The 21,572-nt window shown below is 44.3% G+C and overlaps 1 protein-coding gene across 2 annotated transcripts in view; it reads left to right on the forward strand.

The window, feature by feature from the left end:
* RSPO2 (R-spondin 2) overlaps window positions 1-21,572 on the forward strand; it is a 391,996-nt gene that overhangs the window by 104,128 nt on the left and 266,296 nt on the right. The gene's annotated exons all lie outside the window — the stretch shown is intronic.

Below are 21,572 nucleotides of genomic sequence, written 5' to 3' on the forward strand. Positions count from 1 at the left end.
GCTTCTGAGACGCGCTTCTGGAACACGCGTAATAATGATGAAACAAGAAAACTCCTCTCAAATGAAAGAAGCAGAAGCCTCGGCGGGGATTAAAAGGTATATATATATATATATATATTTATTTTTTTCTCAAACTTTCGCCGCCGCACCTTGTGTCCCAGGTGCAGTGTGCAGCAGTGGTGAACAGCTACACAGGAATCCACAAAGGTGAACAATTATCGTCCAACCAAAACGAGTGCACTCACTGGTGAATTATAACAAAAATGCTTTAATGTGCAAGCTTCCAAGCACTGACAGGCAAGTTTCAGCACAATGCCTTTTCCAATGTCTATATATATGGGCATGTGATCAAGCCTCCTTTGGAGGCGAAACGCGTCATGGCGGGCGCGCTGGCACTTATTCAATAAAAGCACCTTTCTGCACCAGCAACTACAGGGTTCACTCTTCGTCATTTTGGACTTGGGCATCGGCAGTCTGCAGTGTGGCGATTTTCCAAAATATATATATATATATATGTGTGTGTGTGTGTGTGTGTTACGTCCCACTGCAGAAAAACAGGCACTGACACCTCATAGAACCTTCAAATGTATTTATTGAAGGCTACCTCAATGCGTTTCTGCTATGCTAACAGCCTTGCTCACCCACTGGGATGCTATTTGGTGTCCAGTGTGTGGACAAGGCCATTAGCGCAGCGGAAAAACACCTTGCAGTAGCCTACAATATATACATTTGAAGCTTCTACAAGGTGTTAATGCCTGTTTTGCTGCATTTGGATGTAATACAAAGAAACTGAACAAACCGGCTCAGCTGAAGGCTGACATCGCCCCACGGTCAATAGTACCGTGGCCATATGGTGCGCCCCACGGTCAATAGTACCGTGGCCGTATGGTGATACGAGGCATTGTACCCGGTTGCCACTGGGTAGTTATAATTAGGACTGTCTTTCCATGAGAAATGCCTCTTTTGGTGTGCTAATAACTATCCAGGGAAGGCAGAAGGAAGGGGATACGGGCACAGACTCATTAACGGAGGGCAGGAGGTAGCAGGGCAAAACGCTGATCATCCAGGGCAGGTGGGAGGGAAAGTGGAAGCACAACAGACCGTGCAGGGCTGATGGAGAGTGGCAACAGAGTGGACCATGGAGGGCAGGATGAAGGGGCAGTGCCAACACAATGGACCATCGAGGGCAGGAGATAGGAGAGTCGGGGACCGGACTCAGACAACAGAGGGCGTGGGAGGGGATAGGGACAGCAAGCTGACCACACAGGAAAGGGCAGTGTGAGCATAAAAGGCCACACAGAGCAGGAAGGATGGGCTGTGGCAGCACAATGGAACATGGAGGGCAGCAGGGAGGGTTCAAGGGCCCGCACATGGACAACGGATTTCAGGAGAAAGGGAGCTGGGCAAGAGCAGGAAGCTGACCATGCAGGGCAGGCAAGATGGGCAGTGGAAGCATAACACACCATAGGGACAACAGGGAGGTTTTAAGGGCATATACACAGACAAAGGAGGAAAGGTGGGAGGGTGTGAGGGGTAGCAGGCTGACCACAACGGGCAGGTGGGTGCGGAACAAGCAGCCCAAAAGGCCATGTATGGTAGATGGGTGGGTTAGTGGCAGCGCAACAGACCATGGTGGGCAAGAGGGAGGGGACAGGGGCATGCACATAGTACTATGAAAAATAGGAGGGCTGGAGACTGACAACAGAGGGCAGGGGCATCAGAACAGACCACACAGCGCAGGCTAGACGGTCAGTTACAGCACAACAGAACATGGAGGGCTGGAGAGAGGGGCAGCAAAATAGGCCATAGATGGCAGGAGGGAGGGTATAGTGGCATGGACTCAGACAATGGAAGGCAGGGTGGAGGAGTGAGGGACAGGGGAAGCAATTTGACCATGCTGTGCAGGTAGGAGGGGCCTTTATATATTCACCTGATGTTAGATTTAGGTGAAAATGTCACTTAAAACATACCATTTGAAACTAAAATAAAACCACTGAAATTCACCAATTATAGTAACTATAACTTGTGCCCTAAAGTAACTATACTCGCCATGCACTGTTTTTACCCTTGGATATTAAATCACTCATGCTGTATTCATTGACAACATTTATAACATCCCTAATAACATCTGAAATGCCATCATTATTGACGATGCTGTATATGGCGGGCAAGAGTTATAGTTACTTTAGCACACCTTATAGTTACTGGGGCTAGCTATAACTGGTGTTCGTAGACTTCAAAGGATATGTTTAAAATTATATTTACAATATATGTTACTTGAACCTTTGTATTTTTCTGTGAATATTTATATGTATATGTACACACACATATACTCATTATACTTAGTCATATCTGCATGAAAGTCATAGACCAATATAAGTACCTATGTGTAATAATATTTATACAACCGGAAAATACATATATATGTGCATAAATATATATATACTATTACACAATAAAAAAATGCTATTTCCATAATCTGACATACATATGTTATCATGCAAAGAATTATAAACATTCCTGAAATTTGTAGCATAATAGTCATAATTTCCATTGAGGTATATTGACATTTCTTGGCCTTAAATGGTAATACATATCTAATCGCAATGTGGCTTACCTTTATCATAATACAAAATTAAGCTCAGCGAGCATCATTTTCATTAGAAAAGTCTACGAAAATATTGTATTCGCAATATCAACATGCTATCATATCTTTTATGAGTTTTGCCCTTGTCTTTGTTAAAATAAGAGAAGGAAACAATTACTAATGCTCCGCAAAAGAAAAAGCAATCCCAACAATTAAAAATCATTCATATAAAAATCACAGAGAAATATAAATATACTCAAGAGAGTAGTTCATTTCAAATGCACTGTTAGTTCTTTATTATTATTGAAACCATTCTAACCACAAGCCCAAATTACTGACATAGTTTAATTCAAGCTGCATCAAGCCTAGCTGCCTTTCACCGACTCATAGTTTATAGGGGACCACCACAGTTGCTATTTTGTACTCCACTTTTAACCGAAAAGCTATATATCTCTAAAACCATTTCTTGCAGGGACATTCTAGTACACAAACCGTATATACAGTGTAGTGCATGGAATGATTTTAGGGATTCTTTTTGTTTCCTTGGCATCATGAATGTAGTAAGTGCTCCTTTCAGATCTGCTGGTACAAACTTTGCACTTTAAACTTTGCACTTTAAATACCTATGAAAGCCAGCCAACTTGTCTGCACTGTTAATTAGTAAGTAACTTTTAACTAGTGGCACCAAGGCCTACATTCACATTTAGGAAAAGAAGATCCTTAAAAGATGCACTAATTCAAAAGCAAGATTCCCAAGTGAAAAGAATATTTTCATATACATAGACATATATAAAGGCATACTGTGTGATTATAAAAGCATTGTTAGATACTAGCCCTTGACGAAATTTAAATAAGCCAGGATATTTCTTATAATTTTGGGAATTTCGCTTTGCGCTTGTTTAACAAAATTCCCAAAATGCCACCACTTCAAATAATTACAAGACATTTACGGTAAACATTTTAAGCAAATGGCTCAATTCAGTGTAAAAATTACTGTGAAACGCACAAAGCAACAGAACAGGAGCAGCTGTTTTTTTTTTAATAATTGCATCCTTGCACCAAAAATGTTGCATTTTGTGCAAGTCCAAAACGCAAAAAGGGAAGATAGAGGTAATGGTGATAGAATCACCCTCCAATAAGATATGAGAAAACAATGGGATTCTATCAATGTGAAGTGAGATATTTTTATCAATTTTTAAATTAGGTGGGTGAAGAGGGCTCTCTTCGCAGGTGGCGAAGAAGGAGCACTATGTGCTTTTAAAATACCCCTCACACACTAAGAATCCCCTAGTGTCATGCTTCATCATAGGGGTCTTCCTGTCCCTCTACGGGGCGGGGCGTGCTACGAACCTACGAGCTACGCAGGAGCACTGAAGTAAACGACGAAAGGCTATGTGTGGTGTGGAACAGTGATATGTGATAGGAGTGTAGGGACCTAAATCTGTGAAAATAAAAAGGGTTAAAAAATCCCTGGCTAGTAGAAAAAATTAATTTAATGGCTTCCCTAGCTGGGAATGTTAAAAAGGGGGTTAGGAGAGGTAGAACCAAATATGTTAACTACCTAGTCAGTCGACATGGCATGTTTCGTAAGCAGTCCCCTACTGCTTACTCATCAGGACCTCTAGTGGTCCCTACTGGTGAAACTCAATTGCTAAGTGTTGTATGCCTAACGTCCTATAACCTCGTAGCAAAAATAGGCTACTTGGTTAAGCTTCGGGGCTTGAGTAGGCCCGTGGTGAAGCGGGAAAAAAAATGATGATGACCTATTGAGGTCCAGTTCTTTAAATGCTTGGTACATCATGAGTCTGCATGCTGGGGATCGCTATCTTGAGGTCTAGTAACCGCTACTGATATGCTGGCAGTATTCCTTCCCCTCGGCAGCTCCGTGGAATCCAAATTTTGTAGCCCTTTTTATTTTCACAGATTAGGTCCCTACACTCCTATCACATATCACTGTTCCACACCACACATAGCCTTTCGTCATTTACTTCAGTCCTCCCGCGTAGCTCGTAGGTCGTAGCACGCCCCGCCCCGTAGAGGGACGGGAAGACCCCTATGATGAAGCATGACACTAAGGGATTCTTAGTGTGTGAGGGTTATTTTAAAAGCACAAAGTGCTCCTTCTTCGCCACCTGCGAAGAGAGCCCTCTTCACCCACCTAATTTAAAAATTGATAAAAATATCTCACTTCGCATTTTATGCAAGTCCATGTAATTTTGCACAATTTTGCTGTGATTTTCCTTACGCAAATTTCACACATCCATATTATATACATTACACAGGTAATTTTTCAATATTTCTTGATTATGCTATTGCTTTAGATTGTTGTGGTGTGAGTACTGTGATCATGTAGGGAAGACTTTACTTTACTAGTCTTTTGAAGATGAGATGGTTCTCAGTAGACCTTATTTTTGGGAGCAACAAATTCCATAGTTTAGTTGCTTGCACAGAGAAAGATATTTCTCCTATTTTTTTTCTTGTATGCTGTGATTTTGAGACTTGTGTCAGTCTAAAGCGCAATGGATGTATTTTGTGACTTTCCTTTCTGATGAAAAGTGTTCTGTTACCATTTATTGTCTTGTGGGTGATACAAAGCAGCTTGAACAAGAATTTAATTTTGGTAAACTGGTAACCAGTGGAAAGCCTTGAAGACAGAGAAAATGAGGACTTGTGGCTTTGCATGTAGGAGTAGTCTGGCAGCAGAGTTCTAAATTCTCTGTAATCTTCTCATAGTTGACAAGGGTGAGTCATGACATAAAGCGAGTAACCTAGTTCTGACAAAACAAGAGAGGTTGTTGCTTGAACCTTGTGGGTGAATCATAGGTGTAGGAAAATGCCCTGCAGCATTTTCATGGAACAAAAGCTTTAGCTTGATAGCTTATCCACTTGGGCATTCGTGGATACCTTGAAGTCCATTGAAATTCCAATGTTTCTTTCTTCCTTGAATATTTTTAGTGTTGATCTTAGATCATTGATACTCAAAGTGCATCCCTTCTGACCGTCACATGCTCCCTCTTGGTCATCAACAGCCCTGGGTGTCTGTTTTCTCAACTCAGCACTGACATTCTAACTTTGAGAAAGATGTCAAATAAACTGGAAAGCATTTATAAGGAAGTAACTAAGGTGTCCTGCACCATCTAACTTTAGGAATACCTTCATTTTTAAAGACATCTTGCAACAAACATGGCAAAAAATAAAAAACATGATAACGTCTCTGATAACGTCTCTTCAAAGTAAAACAAGCATTTACAATGCAACGGTCTCGCCTTTGCAAAAGTTAGAGCTATTGACATTGTAATGACAACTTTTTTATTTATGTGTTGGTTTTGAAATCAGATAAATAAATGTCATTGTCATTTACAGTGCCAATAGCTTAATCTCTCGTAAATGTCAGACCTATTGCATTTGCACCCACACACACACACACACAGAGCCACACACACACACACACACATGAATGTGGTGGTGGTGGATGTGGTGGCGGTGGATGTGGTGAATGTGGTGATGGTGGATGTGCTGGTGATGGTGGATGTGCTGGTGATGGTGGATGTGCTGGTGATGGTGGATGTGATGGTGATGGTGGATGTGCTGGTGATGGTGGATGTGGTGGTGGATGTTGTGGTGGTGGATGTGGTGGTGGTGGATGTGGTGGTGATGGATGTGGTGGTGGCTGTGCTGGATGTGGTGGTGGCTGTGCTGGATGTGGTGTATGTGCTGGATGTGGTGGTGGTGGTGGATGTGGTTGTGGTGGATGTGAAGGTGGTGGATGTGGTTGTGGTGGATGTGAAGGTGGTGTATGTGGTGGATTTGGTGGTGGTGGTGGATGTGGTGGTGGAGGTGGATGTGGTGGATGTGGAGGTGGTGGATTTGGTAGTGGTGGATGTGCTGAATGTGGTGGATGTGCTGAATGTGGTGTTGGTGGATGTGGTGGTGGGGGTGTATGTGGTGGTGGTGGTGGATGTGGTGGTGGATGTTCATTTTGATTACTTTTTGTAAAATGGGCTCGAAGAGGTGGAATGTCCAGTAATGTCGCCTTGCGGTAAATAGAGCCTGTAAAATAGCTGCACCTCTAGCAGCCAGCGAGCTGTCGTATTTTTAGTTAAAAAATATTGCCTCCAATGTCTCACCTCCCAGCCTGATGCACAACAGGGCTGGTCTCCCCCACCCCAAGCACATTAGTGTAAGAGCAGAGAGAAAGTTATCTGTGCATGTTCAATATGAAGTAGCAAGCTGTACGTATACAAACAGTTACAGTAATCGATACTTGCGCATACGCAAAGCATGAGCAATCAGTGCGGTGAAACGGAGGTTCAACAAGCACATTTAATAGCTCAGTCAGTAAATGCATCACATAGAAAAATGACACACTGTGCTTGTAAATAACGAGCTTTTGCCGTTTGAACATGTCTGTGCATATTGTATTAGCTGTACACGCATGCATGGACTGTACAATTAAGGTACTCGGCTGTGGCTAGTACCCTATACTTGAATGCATGGCCCATTAGCAGTTCGTACACATGCATTCTATACATGCACTTTTCCATCAGTCTGTGCATGCGCTGTTTACACGGGTAGGTGGTGCGAGGCAAGTGTACATGCTAAAGGTGCTGTAATAAACCCTAAATGTCGGTCTCATCGTGACAGAGTGCAGTTGCCCTTGGTAATCAGTGCAGCCAGGCAGAGGCCAGAGAGCCGCACAACGCGGCTCCGGGACAAAGGCTGTGGCCTCGGGAAGCACAACGAGTGAGTGAGGGGCTCCCTCCAGCTCTAAACTCGCCCGAATGTTCCTGCGAGTGCTGTAAGGTGACACAACAGGCGCGGGAAGGGGCTTCCGCAGACATCTCCCTGTTGCGCCCTTAAGTCTAAACATAGCAGCACCCCACTCCCCGGCCCATAAACCGGACTCACCGGCAGCGAGCAGCAGCAGGCCGCAGCTCCCCAGCAGCAGCAGCGGGAGGCCCGGCTCCATGGCCGCCTCAGGCCGGTGGCTCCATCAGGCTCCGCAAAGCTCTCTGGCTTTTCTTAGCGCAGTTCCCGGGACACGGGGCAGACTTTTGTGCTGGCGAAATCGTCCCATGGAAATGATATCTCGCGAGAGTAGAAAAGGCGTTTTAGGTCGAGACAAGAAGACTTCCGGCGTTTATCTTTTGCGTTTATGTTTTTCGTAGCAAAATAAAGTGTGACGTTTGCTAGAATAGTGAGTCCGTTCACCATCGCGTATTATGTTTTTTTGGGGCAGTTTTATATACCGCAACCTCGACCCGAAGGTAACGGTGCGCTTTACGCGAGCAACAGTTATATTACACAAGGAAATATTTATTTTCTTGTAAGCACGGGGACATTATGTGATGTGTTAGATCCTTGCAGGCGCTGCCCGGGTGAGGAGCGAAGAAGCCCCTCCCGCCCGGCGTCGACGACACTTCCGTTTCCAGGCAACGGCCCCACAGGCACCAATCCCAGCGCGGCTCCTCGTCTGACGTCAGAGGAGCTGCGCTCGGGATTTGTGAGGCTCCCGAAGGCTGCGGCGGTGTTTACGGCGAGGCAACTTTTAATTTCCCTACAATGCCGCTGTGGGAGGCGGCGGTGATTTCAGACCGCGCACCTTCTAGCACAGTGCCTTCGTATGCGTAAGGGGAGAGGAGCCCGGTGAGTGGGGTTGAGGGTGGGGGTGTACGCGCGTGTGTCTGTTTGAGTGTGTCTGTGCGTGCGTGCGTGTGTCTGTTTAAGGGGGGGTGCGTGTGTGTATGCAGCGTGTGTCTGTTTAAGGGGGGGTGCGTGTGTGTATGCAGTGTGTGTATGTGCGCATGCGTGAGTGTGGCTTTGTTTGCGAATGGGAAAATGAGGCACGGCGACGTGCGCGCTCACGAGGTAGAATCTCCGGCAGGAGACGCTCGTGACAGTCTGCAGTCCACATTCCCCCAAAAGTGATTACATAAGTTGTCTCGCCCTAGACAGCAAAAGCTTACGCTTTTGCTTTCGTCTAGGCGAGACCTAAAAAGTATAGTTCATTAACATGCAGAATCATTTCACCTTAGCAGATCAGATTGTGCATTGAGGTGTACTATCTTTTTGAAAGTGATAGTTTGCAAACATGAATTTCAAAATATACATTCTCCCACACCCTCCAGCAACAATGCAAATAGTGAACTAAGAGGCAGATCAGTTGTTATGTGATGCACTCTCTGAGTGGCTGAGTTTTCCCCCAACTCTGACTACCGTGCTGCTGGCATCAATGCAGCACTCGGTCACACCACAGACCAAACCTTTTGGCCCCTGGAAAATGTTTGTGAGTAACCATGTCCTACATCATGAGTGTGGGTGCTTAGAAGTTAATAGGTTTTCTTATCAGCAAAGCAGATAATTTCATTTTTAGAGGTGTTCAATCTGGAATGTCTTCATGTCATCTACTAGTCAACGTCCCAGAGGCTACAGAAGATTTTGCAGTTTCTATTATCCTTCTGGCTCTAATTTTAGAAGTATCTGTGTATCATCTACATAGTTACAGCAGGTCAACTCAACAAGATTGATTAATTCTGATAAGGATTTCATGTAGATGAATGGGAGACAATAGAGCCATATGGGATTCCTGCTTTTATGCTGTAGGATCTTGTTCCGAAAGGAGGAGTATGCAGCTCATTTGTTCTATTGTGTAGGTAAGATGATATCAAAGTGAGAGCAAAGCCTTCTATTTTGGTTTATTGAGCCCTAGGAGCAATGTGTCATTACCAATTGTGTTGAAATCAGCTGAAAGCTCTAAGAGAAGTACCGCAGCAACCCCATTCTAGTCTTCGGTATGTTTTAAAGTATGTTTAGGTGGAGATTAGGGCTGATTGAGTGCTTCTTCCTAGATGGAATCCTTCTGGAAAGTCAGAAAAGAGGGAGGTTGGTCATCTAATTTTGACATCTTGGCGAATGCCACTCTTTCTGAAAAATTGCCTTATAATGGTCTTTTTGCTTTTAGTCTATAAATGTTGGGGTCTTGAAGGCCCAGGTTTGTTTCTTTTAATAATGAGAGTTCGTATGCCTTTTTAGGTCTTTCAGAAAAAAAAATCCATCTTTAGTGAGACACGTTGCTTTCTTAAATATGATGGTTTAGCCACATCCTCTTTTGCCTATGTGTTTCTGCAAATGGTTTCATGCAGCACTGGAGCCACGTCTTACTCAGCCATGATTCAGTTAAGAAGAGTAAAACTGGTTCTGTCTCTTCTAATAGATCTAAGATGTTGTTCTTGTTTTTGGACATACAATGAGCATTTATTAGTAGGCAGCTTAAAGGAGCTCTTTTGGAGGTAGGGTGATTTTGTGCTGCAGGTGAGGAGTAAGTGTTGTCGTTGGAGTTTACGGGGGATATGATGTTGGTGATTGTTTTGCAGGACTGAAATTGAGTAGTTTTTGAGTGCTGTTATACCCATCCAAAAGCTTTAGAAGGCATTTTGTAGGGTCTATATATGTACATGGTGAGAAGAGTGGTTGTAATGGAAGTGACGGGTTGTGGAGTTGTCTTTGAATAGTACTATTGTTGTGTGGTAGAAAAGGGGATGCAAAGTTATGAAAAGTGGTGTGGAGCATCTTTCTTTTGTGTATTTTGAAGATGGAAGGGGTAAGAGTGTGAGATGGGGATGGAGTCTGGTTTTATGAATGAATTCTGCAATGGATGTTAGACGGGTGAGTGAGTCATGTCATGCAACTGTGAGGTACTGATGAGTGAGAATTTGAGCTACTTGTGTTGTCATTAAGTGTACAGTAGATGCGTGTTGGTATTGTGGGATGGGGTTGCTTGGAAATGTTTGAGACGTATTACAGAGAAGGGTAGTGTGGGTGCTAGGAGTTATATTGGTGGGGTAGTATTGTCTGATGAGCCTTGCATGCCCCGCGTACATGGCGTATCATGCCAGATACCTGCAACTGCTTTACATTTGTCATATCGACGTGCGTCCATTATTGCGTCCTAAGTAGACATGCCACTCTTTACGTATGACACGTACCCAAATTGAGTAAATTTTTAACTTGTCAACAAGAAAAATCTTTAAACTTCACATTTAATGTTTTACTTTTCCTGTGTTGTGCAGGAATTAAGTGACCAGAGTTGCATACAATAAATACAGTGCGATCTCAAAAGTGTTTGTTTTTACACAGGAGGTCACCCTTTCCACACCATGTGTGGTGATAATGTCCCCTTCCGGGATCTTGCTATAGTTTGAATTGTGACAAACAGGACGGCATGCACACTTGCCTACTAGTAAGTCACAAACATAAATATGCGAACAAAATTGGAGCCATTTTCATTTGTGGGCATTTTCCTTGTGCTGTGTCTGTTCACAGCCCGCCTAACCACAGGCTGGCCGGCCAAACCACTTACACGAGGCAGATGGATACAGGGGCTCTTCTAATACGGGCTTTTCATTACGTCTTTGAATCAAACGGGCATGCCATTGGCGCCCTGGAAACGTACGATTTAACAGGCCGTCTTCTTGCAATAGTTGCCTCTAATTTGGGGTTCGAGGGCTCGTTCATTTTCTGAAAGACAGCGTCGTCTTCAGCCTCTTTGTAGATAAGAACTACTCTATGTTTTATTTGAACAATTTGGCTTCTCGCACGGACCTCAGATCTTTTACATTTCTTCCACACGGGATGCAGTCTGGAAAACACAGGGCCGGGGGCCTGGATCCAATCACCTCGCGCTAATACCGTCCAGATAGTGAGTGCACTTGCTCCGACACGGTATAACAGTCGCGCGGCCACGACCCTGCAGAACAGGGGAAATTATTCAAAGTGGGTCCCTGACTCCCTGTAGGTCACGTTTTAATACGTTAGGAGTAGGGTGGCGAGGCCGGCGGACGTCCATCATTTAACCCCTAGACGTACGCATGTCACCTTAAGCAAATTCCATATTAGGCCAAGACATTCAGAGAGGTGATGATGGTTAAGATTAATATTTTTGATGTTCTGTGTTTTTGTGTGCCACGAAAATACCAGTTGTCCACCACGCATTTCAAAAGCAGTGTCAAGAAAGGGACAGATAATTGGTTGAAATGGAGGCCGCATTTGCTTAATACAAAATTATGGGACCCCGGACCCGCCTGGAAAATGTGGCCAGCGGTGCACGAGGTTCCCCTAACTCACAGATAGTCAAAGATTTTTGGTGGAATGGGAGGGCCGCCAGCCAGGTATAGTAAAGGTTGCGGGAGACTCCCTTATGCCCCTAATAAGTCAGTGAAGTTTATATTTCAGTGTTTATGCCCCTGCCTCCAAGACCTGCTATATGTAGACAAGTGGCAAAAAGAAGGTGCTGAAGGAGTTAAAATCGATTTATGACAGTCCCTTGTTTTGAACTGGCACGGAAGCACTAGCAATAATGACGTAGCACTTATAGGCACATTGCCACAGGCTCGCAGCCTCAAAGACTTGACAACAGCAGGTGTAATTATTACCCCAAATGAATGGCACTCCTTTTACCAATCGTGGAAGGATGAAATGTTGAACAGTCTTGCTAAGATTCGCACCTGTTAATAACAGGTTGCACGCAGCCCTTTATGGCAAGCAAATATTCGGCTGGAGACTGGGACACTGGTGTCTGACATTCACTTGAATAGTTTGATAGAATCATGTGGTTTGGCATCACTTGTTAGTTCTTCCAGTATCTGTTTTTCCTGATATTAACAACCATTATTGGAAAGTATTATGCAATGGCGAAACGAAGACGAAACTCCTGAAGAATGGGTCGGAGTACTTACTGAACCTTAGGTTAAAATGATGCTTTTTTTGTCATCGAGATAGCCTCTTTATCACCGAGCACAGACAGGGCATACATTTGCATCTAACAAGGGATTTGTTTAAGCAACATTTGCTCACATTTACGACCCCGTCCTTTAGAACTAAAGGTATTTCAAGGTATTTGTTGGTGGATCAAACCCACTATTGCATGAATAGGCTACTGTTCACACCGAAGAAAAAAAAAGCTCTACCTTTTTCTGAACCTTTAATGCACAGAAGGCTTATGCGATTCTGAATTTCACTTATGCTGGTTCGCAGATCAAGTATGAGCAGAATGATTGCATTTTAGAACTGTGAGGTGGACTTATGTCAGCAGTAGGTAGGAGAAAGAGAGCCTGGAGACCTGGTACGTGATGGTGCAAGAGGAGGGAATGACCGACGACCAGTGGGAGGTGGGTAGACAGGCTTAGGACTGCATCCATCGTGTTTAGGAGAACAGCTCATTTCCAGGATGCAGGGGTTTGGGGAGCGCCCCTTCCTGCGTACATGTCACAACCAGGCGAGGAAAGATCCCCCGACACAACGGAGGACCGGTAACTGCGATCCTTCTTTTGCGATGTCACTACTCACTTGAAATGGGAAACGGCCACTACAACGCGGCCGTTTCCACGAATACATTAACCACGCATGCATTACAACGCATGCGTGGTTACCACGAAAGCCTTTACCACGCATACCTTTACTATGAGGTATGTAGTAAAGGCATATGTGGTAAAGGTTCAAATAAAAAAAGAGACCCCCCCCCAAAAAAAAACTCACCTGAAATCACGTCAGAATGTGCAGGCAATCGGCGTAGTTTAAGAGGAAACGGAAATAAACTTCCGCTTCCTCTTAACGACATACGACGCCACCACTGAAGAATTAGAGGAAAAGGTTATGTGTTGAAATACCATTCCGTTGTAACGCATGCGTGGTAAAGGCATGAGTTGCAACGGAATGCGTTGTAAGAACATACAACCACTTGAAATAGTTGTAGTAATAAATTATTACAAGCGACATAACATCTTAATACAGTTCTTTTACGTGGCGATTGTGTGCTATTATTATGATCACATAACTAGCGTCTTGGGACAACCATCGAGTTGCCTGCATCATTAAAACCACAATTCATAGGATTATTTATGAAATATTTTTCTTATTCACAGCCACATTCGTGGTATTGTTTCTGGAACGCTACACACATCTGTTATCCATAATCCACTCAAGCGTTCACATGTCTGTTGGTGTAACGGGCAGACTTTAAGACATGTATAGCTGTCTCTTCAGCTGTGGGAGCAGGGGAATTAATGTTTTGAAATAGATCATAAATTTAAGAAAGATATCACTTGCAGCTTATTTTACTTCTGCTGTCTGGAGAGTAGAACCAGCCACTACTGTGACGTTTTTATTGCAAACCTATGATATACCTGGATAGTCACATACTTACTTGACAATATTTCCTCCACTGTTACGTGCCTGACCGAAGGGATACATTTCTGAATTGACTTATGCAGCTGCGCTTTATGAAGAATGGACAATCGGGTTATTTAGCTCGGTTTAAAAATAAGAAATGCGCTCTGCAGATTGTCGATTATTTTAGAATTCATATAAAATGACAAACATAGGCACCTATTTTGTCAGACAACATCTATTGTGGCACAATAAGGTCTTGTATATCAATATGAGAAATATTATTTACCAACAATCGTGAGACCATTTGCAAAGTGGAATACATTGTAATACACTGCTCTTGATAAATTAAGGTGACTGGTAGAATCTTGAATTTGTGATGAAATTAGAATTGTGAATCTCTAGTAGCCAACGAATGTCTTTTTGACATATGGGCATTTATCGATGGAAGTGTAGATAGCAAGAGTAGTGTTTTGTGGTATTGAGTAGACAACTTCAGCATTAAATAGGAGGTTGTGTCACAATGAACCACACAACTGAGGTCTAATTTTGTGCACTGATTGTCGAGGTCTGCTCCTGAGGCCGCATCTACAGATGGAAGAAAATGGACTTAAGGCAAATGCGATAGAGAAAGAGGCGGTGAAGGGTGCACATGAAAATTCTACAGGTATCAGGGCAATAATATCTCTGCATTGACTAAAAGTACCTGGTGGGGACCAGCAGACGTTCCTAGAGCAGAATATAAGATGCAAGTATTTCCAGGGAAGAATATCATAGAGCTACAGAGGCATACAATAACAGGGGGGAAGCAATCAAGAATAACAGTGCTACATACTTTCTGATGGAGAGGCAATGAATGCAAAGACTGCTCAATGAACAATGAAGACCACACAAAAAACATTCAAAAGTTTATATGGCATTGAAGAGAAGATATATTACTAAGAAAATAATGTTTATGCTAAAGGTCATGTACTAAGGGTGGATGCACTAAGGATAGGTAAGAATAAAAAAAATTTGCTGGGTCTGGTGAGACAACCTCAGGGTTAGATTGTACACTTCTTGGATTATCTATCTATCTATCTATCTATCTATCTATCTATCTATCTATCTATCTATCTATCTATCTATCTATCTATCTATCTATCTATCTATCTATCTATCATTGTTCCAGGGTCCAAGTGTGCAAGATTTTCTTCTGTGCAGTCTGTGACCTAGTCACAACACATACCCATTCAGGGAGCTCCAGCAAATGCGCATAGACCTTCCTCTCCACCTCCGACCAGTCGGAAGCTTCAAGATCATTTCCAAGTAGACACTCTACTGGGAGTACAGTAGACACAACTACCTTCTTAGGACCTGTCACACCCCCCATTCCAATATCATCATTGCTATGGGATGGAGCTTGGCTCTGCTGTCTGCAACCGTTACCTGGTGGTACACACCAGGTGTGAACTGCTCGGGAGAAACACGTCTTTCTATGACCATGATCACAATGGCTCCTGTATCTCTCAGAGCTTCCACCTCAGTACAATTGATTGAAGGCCTCTGCCTAAACCTCTCCATTATGGGAAGCAAGGTGGCCTAGGTTGCATTATTCACCCAGCCCACAGAAACTTAGGTTGCCTCTGTAAACCTCTTCCCCATCTTTGAGACAACTTCCACCCCATACCACTAGTGGGGGCTCCTTTGTGCAGACAGCAACAGTAAAAAAACATCTCTGCCTTTGTAGGGTCAAAGAACGAACATCCATCCATCAATCCTAGCCCCACCCTTCCCACTCCATCCATCCATCCATCCATCCATCCATCCATCCATCCATCCTCTAATTTAACATGTCAAGGAAAAGAACAATAAATTGGATGTAGCAGTCCCATACCACTTCTTTCTTCTAGTCCGTACATAATAAGGTACATCAGCATTACTATTTTGAGTTAAATTACACCACCGTAGATGGTGGCTATAAGATATCCATCATCTCTCCAACTGTCCAACATGTGGGTGGTCTTTTGAATTTCCCCATTAATTGTTCTCAATAGTCTGCAGTCCTGTGTGCAGGAACCTTTTTGTCTGGACTTGTGGTTCTGGTGTAGCCACTTTACTTGACGTGCCTTGACATTCTTAATTAGGTGATTTGATTTTCTTGCAATATCATTTTGTTTCATCAATCACTGGCAGCTCACCACCCTTTGTTTCTGGGAGGGTCTTTCATGGGGAATGTAGGTATCAGTCTCAGTAGCAAGTCCTGGGACGCAGATGGTCCTTCAACTGCCCCACTGTGCCATATGCTTTTTTCCCTTTGCGTTCTGTGCAAGTCATCACAGCACACACATGCCAAACATATTGCATGGGCTCATAATATACCGTTTGCAACAAGTGATGGGTTTCACTGGTATAGCACACAATTAACTCATGTCCTTTCCTTTGTTAGTTGTGTTTATAAGTGCCCAGTTTTGCAACTTCTCTATTATGTTTAACATAAACATTTGTGAACCCACTAACACTGACCATGTCTTGTCTCATCACATCCCAAGCAGGATGCAGATCCAGCATGAAACCCTGAGCAAATCTGAGTTTTCAATAAATGCACTTCACGGAAGGACTGTTTGTGTTTCTTTACGGCACTGTATTTTACCCAGACGCCTATATGTTTCTGTAATATCCACTTTGACTGTGAATCAGGGACCAGGCAAATATGGAGGCCTTCTTCACACACTCCATCATCCTTAACCTTCCTCTGATGCAAGGCATGTTAGAATTCATTGCTCAGGCACATCTCTCAATGTTGGGAAGGACTGGCAGCCCACCCGAGCTCTGTATCTCTTCAGTTTATCGTGTCTTTACTTCCAGAACCCTGAGGTATACAGTGGTAACATTTCCTCTAACCTATGGCAAGTACTGTTATGTAAAACCAACAAGGCCAGACTGGCCTTACTGGGCATCAGACATTTTCCTGGGAGGTCGGAAGGGTAGGGAGCCACTCTTGTTACTTGTGGTCAGTTTTGTAGCAGTGCAACAGTTTTTAAAGCACTGCAGAGTTCCTTGCATATCCAACAGTTTTCAGGCAACAATGAAAGGGCCAAGATAACTCTGGTGAGTAATGTACCGGCTTTAAGGAAATTGGAGTTTTGTCTGGTGACAGTTTTGACTCATCTATGGTGGCGCAGGGACTTAATATGCCTGCCGCAGAGTGTCTACTATGCAGATCACAGAACAGTATTTTATGTGCAGAGCTCAGTGGGTTACTGCTTTTGTCATAGAGACCCGTTTTGTTATTGTGCACTTCATAAATTACAATTTTAATCTAGGTTAGAAAGTTATATGCTTTTTCCCAGTCTTTCATTATCCTAATTTTGCTAAAAAGGGTTTATTTATCTAGCAACAAATTCTGATTAGTAAAGTCAACCCTAACCACTGTGTTACACTCTGAATCCTGAGTTTGTGCGTCCCCAGACTGGGCACTCTTAAAAAATGAATATCAGTATGGATGATGTGAATCCTGCACCTTGTAGTCCTCTTTGTCTTATCAATATTTTCTATACACTGATTTACACATGTATGATTCATTGCCTCTGTAAGTGTGTGTGATGTAAAATGCTCTGACACCCTACACTGTATGAGAGGTGGAAGAGGTGTGGCGCAGCGGCCTTGGTGCCTGATTCCGGACTACGGGGTTCACGGTTCGATCCCCGGTGGCAGGTTAGCCCAGCACCATGTGACTCTGGGCAATAGCTCGCTTAATCTTCCCGAGGAACCCAGCGCTGGGACACCACTTCGGAGGTAGCTGTGCACTTTACATATACTGGTATTTCATTTCATTATAGAACAAATTAAATACATGTGAGAGAGGGGCTATGACGAGATGAGAGGCAGTGTTGGAGGGTGATAGTGAGGGAATCATTGAAGAGCCCCAATAAGTGGCGTAGCCAGCACTTTGGTCACCCGTAGTGGTCCCCATGTTTGCCACCCCGCTGTGGCTGCATCAACCATTAAAGAGTGGGGGTGTGCTGGTGAGATTTTTTCCATTTTCCACCACTCAGGTGATTGAAGAACAGGGGGGATGGCGATTGCAAGTAAGAGCGGGGAGAGGCTGCCGCCCCCAAACCTCGTGCCGCCCAGGGTGGACCACCCCGCCCCTTCTTACGCCACTGGCCCCAATAAATATTTGTGTATCCAGCTGCACTGTAAGGTTATCTTTTACTATGCTTGAAAAGCTAATACAATTGAGTAAAATGTGTTGCGGAATGCACAATTCTTTCCATTTTTCCTAAATTTTCTTGGGGGAAAAGACTCCCAAGCCCATTAATGGTGACCAGGCTGACTCGCTTTGCACCGTATTGGGGCTGGTTTGCCAAAATGTGCCAGAGCTGATTTAGGTTCCCAGTCCGGTCATGAAAACCAAGAATTTGACTTGGGCACCGGGAGCAAGATGGGGTAATTTTCAAGGGCGGCCCTCTACTAGGGCGGAGGAGCGTTGCTGTAGTGACGAATGACACCAGAGTCAAGTGTCAATTTCTTTATTGCCAGAATAACACACAGACTGCCGTCAGCTTGTCAACCTGGAGGCCCGGGTCACTGTGTCAACATTCCACAGCGAGCGCCTGGCGGTCCAGGGGAATGTACCAACATGGGGTAAAGAGGAGGGGGGAAAACAGGGAACAGGGGAAAGGGAAAGGGGCATTAACTTCAGTTACAACACATCATCCCCCTTAAGGGAAAAAACAGGTGAAGGAACAGGATATCTAGCCCCTGGCGATATGAATGCTATGACTTTAGTGTATGTGTCTATCTCATTATGTACTGTTTGTGCCACTGAGGAGAGGTTCTGAATCTGTCACTCCTTCTGTCTCGTCTGATGGTTTCACTGATGTCATTACCACCAGCTCTTCTCACTTCTGTCCCATGTTCTCGCCCTTCTGCTGGAACCACTCGATCATGACTCCATAGTCTCCCATCTTCCACGACCACGGAGTTTCTATTTTGCCGCTTGACGTTCTTGGAGGCATAGAACTTGTTGCCGCCTCTCCATAGTCTCACGGGTTTCTTTACATAAACACCTTGTCCTTCCTGAAATTCTCTCTCCTTCACTCCCCACTTCTTGTCGTACCATTCCTTGTATTTCTGTTGACTGTCTTCAATTCTCCTCTTGACCTCTTTGTGCTCGATCTCCGTTGTTTGTTTTCTTCCCATCCAACCTGGTGTGAGTTTGGTGCCTGCTTTTCTTCCCCTCAATAACTCAAAGGGCGTGCATCCCGTGGTGGACTTAGGCGTGGTGTGGTATGCCCACAACATGTCCCTTATGGCTTCCTCTATGTTCTCCCCTGCACGGTTGGCCAACTGTATGCACTCCTTCAGCATCCGGTTGACTCTCTCCACCTTCCCGTTTGCTTTAGGACAATACAGTGGTGTGCGAATGTGGGTCACTGAACAGTCTTTAAGGAAATCCTTCATCTCTTCCGAGACCAGTTGCACTCCATTGTCGGTCACCAGTGTTGAGGGTATGCCTTCTAATGTGAACACCTCTTTCAGGAAATCTACTATCACCTTGGTGCTCACACCGTGGACGGTCTTGCAGGTTATCCAGCTTGAGAAGTAGTCTACTAGGACCAATAAGTACCAGTCTTGGGGTCCCTTGCCATGGATGGGACCAGCTATATCAAAGCCTAACTTGCTCCACGGTTCCTCCGGTACTTCAACTGGTGACAGCGGTGCTCTTCTTGTGATCTTAGTTTTGTCACTCAGAGCGCACGCGTAGCAGTCCCGTACCTTGTCCTCCATTTCTCTGTCCATTGTAGGAAACCAGTAGTCTGCCCGAAGTCTGGCTTTGCACAAGCTTCTTCCTAGATGTCCCTCGTGCGCCAATTCCACTACTTTGTCTCTTAAGGCTTCAGGTGGGACTAATTTCCCTGACTTCAGTATGAAATCACCATCCACCGATAGCTCCTCCCTCACATTCCAATATGGCTGGATCTCTGTCTCCGTGTCTTTGCATTTCTTGGGCCATCCAGATAGTATATGTCTCCTCACCTTCATCAATACTTCATCGAGTTCCATCTGTGTCTCCCATGACCCCTTTTCCACTGCTGCTAGACGCACCTCCAGGATTGAGCTGCCCTTCACTTCTTCTTCCTCTCCTTCTTCTGCGGGTGCTCTCGATAAGAAGTCTGCAACTCTATTTTGTTGTCCAGGTATGTAGTATACTCGGAAGTTGTAGGCTTGTAGACCCACTGCCCATTTCGCTATCCTTGGCGTCATACTTTCCATGTCCTTCTTGGTGAACAGGGAAACCAAAGGTTTGTGGTCCGTCTGTACTTCGAACGGAATTCCCCAAATGAAAAATTTGTAGTGACAAATGGCCCAATAGACAGCTAGTGCCTCCTTCTCTATGGTCGAGTAATTTTTCTCAGACCCTGTGAGTGTTCTAGATGCGAAGGCTATCACGTTTATCTTGCTGCCTTCTCTCTGCGCCAAAGTTGCCCCGATGCCTCTGTTGCTCGCATCTGTGGAGATGATGGTTTCACCGTTAGGATCAAACTTCCCTATAAATGGTGCCTCAATGATTGCCTTCTTTATACGCTTCATGGACATTTCTTGTTCCTTTCCCCAATTGAAAACACTGTCCTTCTTTATGAGGTCTCTTAGCGGCTGCGACACCATAGCAAAGTCCTTAATGAATTTGGCCATATATTCTGCAAGACCTAGGAAAGAAAGTATGTCCTCTTTACTCTTGGGAGTGGGAGCATCCTCCACTGCCTTCACTAAGTCAAGTTTTGGCTTGATGCCGTCTTCAGATAGGGTGTGTCCAAGGTAGTCCACCGAACTTACTCCTAGTTTGCATTTGGAGGGTTTCGTGGTGAAGCCTACCTCTTTTAACTTTTCCAACACTCTTCTGGCCATTTCATTGTGTTCTTCTTCGCAACCTCCAAAGATCAGTATGTCATCTTGGAAACAGATGGTGTTCCTACAGTCTTTCAACACATGTTGCATGACTCTTTGGAAAGCAGCAGCTGCCGATGCCAACCCAAAGGGCATTCTCTGAAATTTGAAATTACCAAATGGGGTAGTGAACGCTGTCAGTAGTTGGGAATCCGGGTGAAGCTTGATTTGGTAATAGGCTGACGATAGGTCCAGCACACTGAAAAACTTGGCCCCTCTTATGGTGCTTAGCATCTCCCCTATTCTAGGAAGAGGAAACCTGTCGACAAGGATATTCGCATTGAGGTCCCTCAGGTCCACACAGAGTCTTATGCTGTTCCCTTTATCCTTGGCCATGATGACAATTGGGGCCAACCAGGCTGAACTCTCAATTTCTGTGATGACCCCCTCTCTGACTAGCCTCTGCAGTTCCTGCTGAAGGGGCTCTCTCATGCGCAATGGTATAGACCTCGTCTTGTGCACCACTGGTACTGCCCCATCCTTTAGCACTATCTTGTGCATGTAATTCTTAAAGACACCCAATCTGTCACTGAACACTTCTTTGAACTCTTTAGTGAGATCCTCTGATATTCCCACAGGATCAATTAACAACACCTGCTCTCTGTTGTTTGGATCAAGAGTGATGCCTAACTGCTTCTGATGTTTCCAACTCAGTAGGGTCGATCCTCTCGTTGACACATACACCTTTCCTATAGTGTGTCTATCTTTGAATGAGATTCTCATGGTCAACATGCCCTCAAGTGGAATTTTCCCCTCGTTGTAACCCTTTGGACTGATGTCTGGTGGCAACAATTTTACAGAACGGTTGGCGAATTTATCATCAAACATTTTTTTGTCTACTAAAGTATATGGGGAGCATGAATCTGCATACATGCTAAACAACTCTCCA

Source organism: Lissotriton helveticus, chromosome 4_1 (genome assembly GCF_964261635.1).
Source record: "Lissotriton helveticus chromosome 4_1, aLisHel1.1, whole genome shotgun sequence".
Classification (NCBI taxonomy): domain Eukaryota; kingdom Metazoa; phylum Chordata; class Amphibia; order Caudata; family Salamandridae; genus Lissotriton; species Lissotriton helveticus.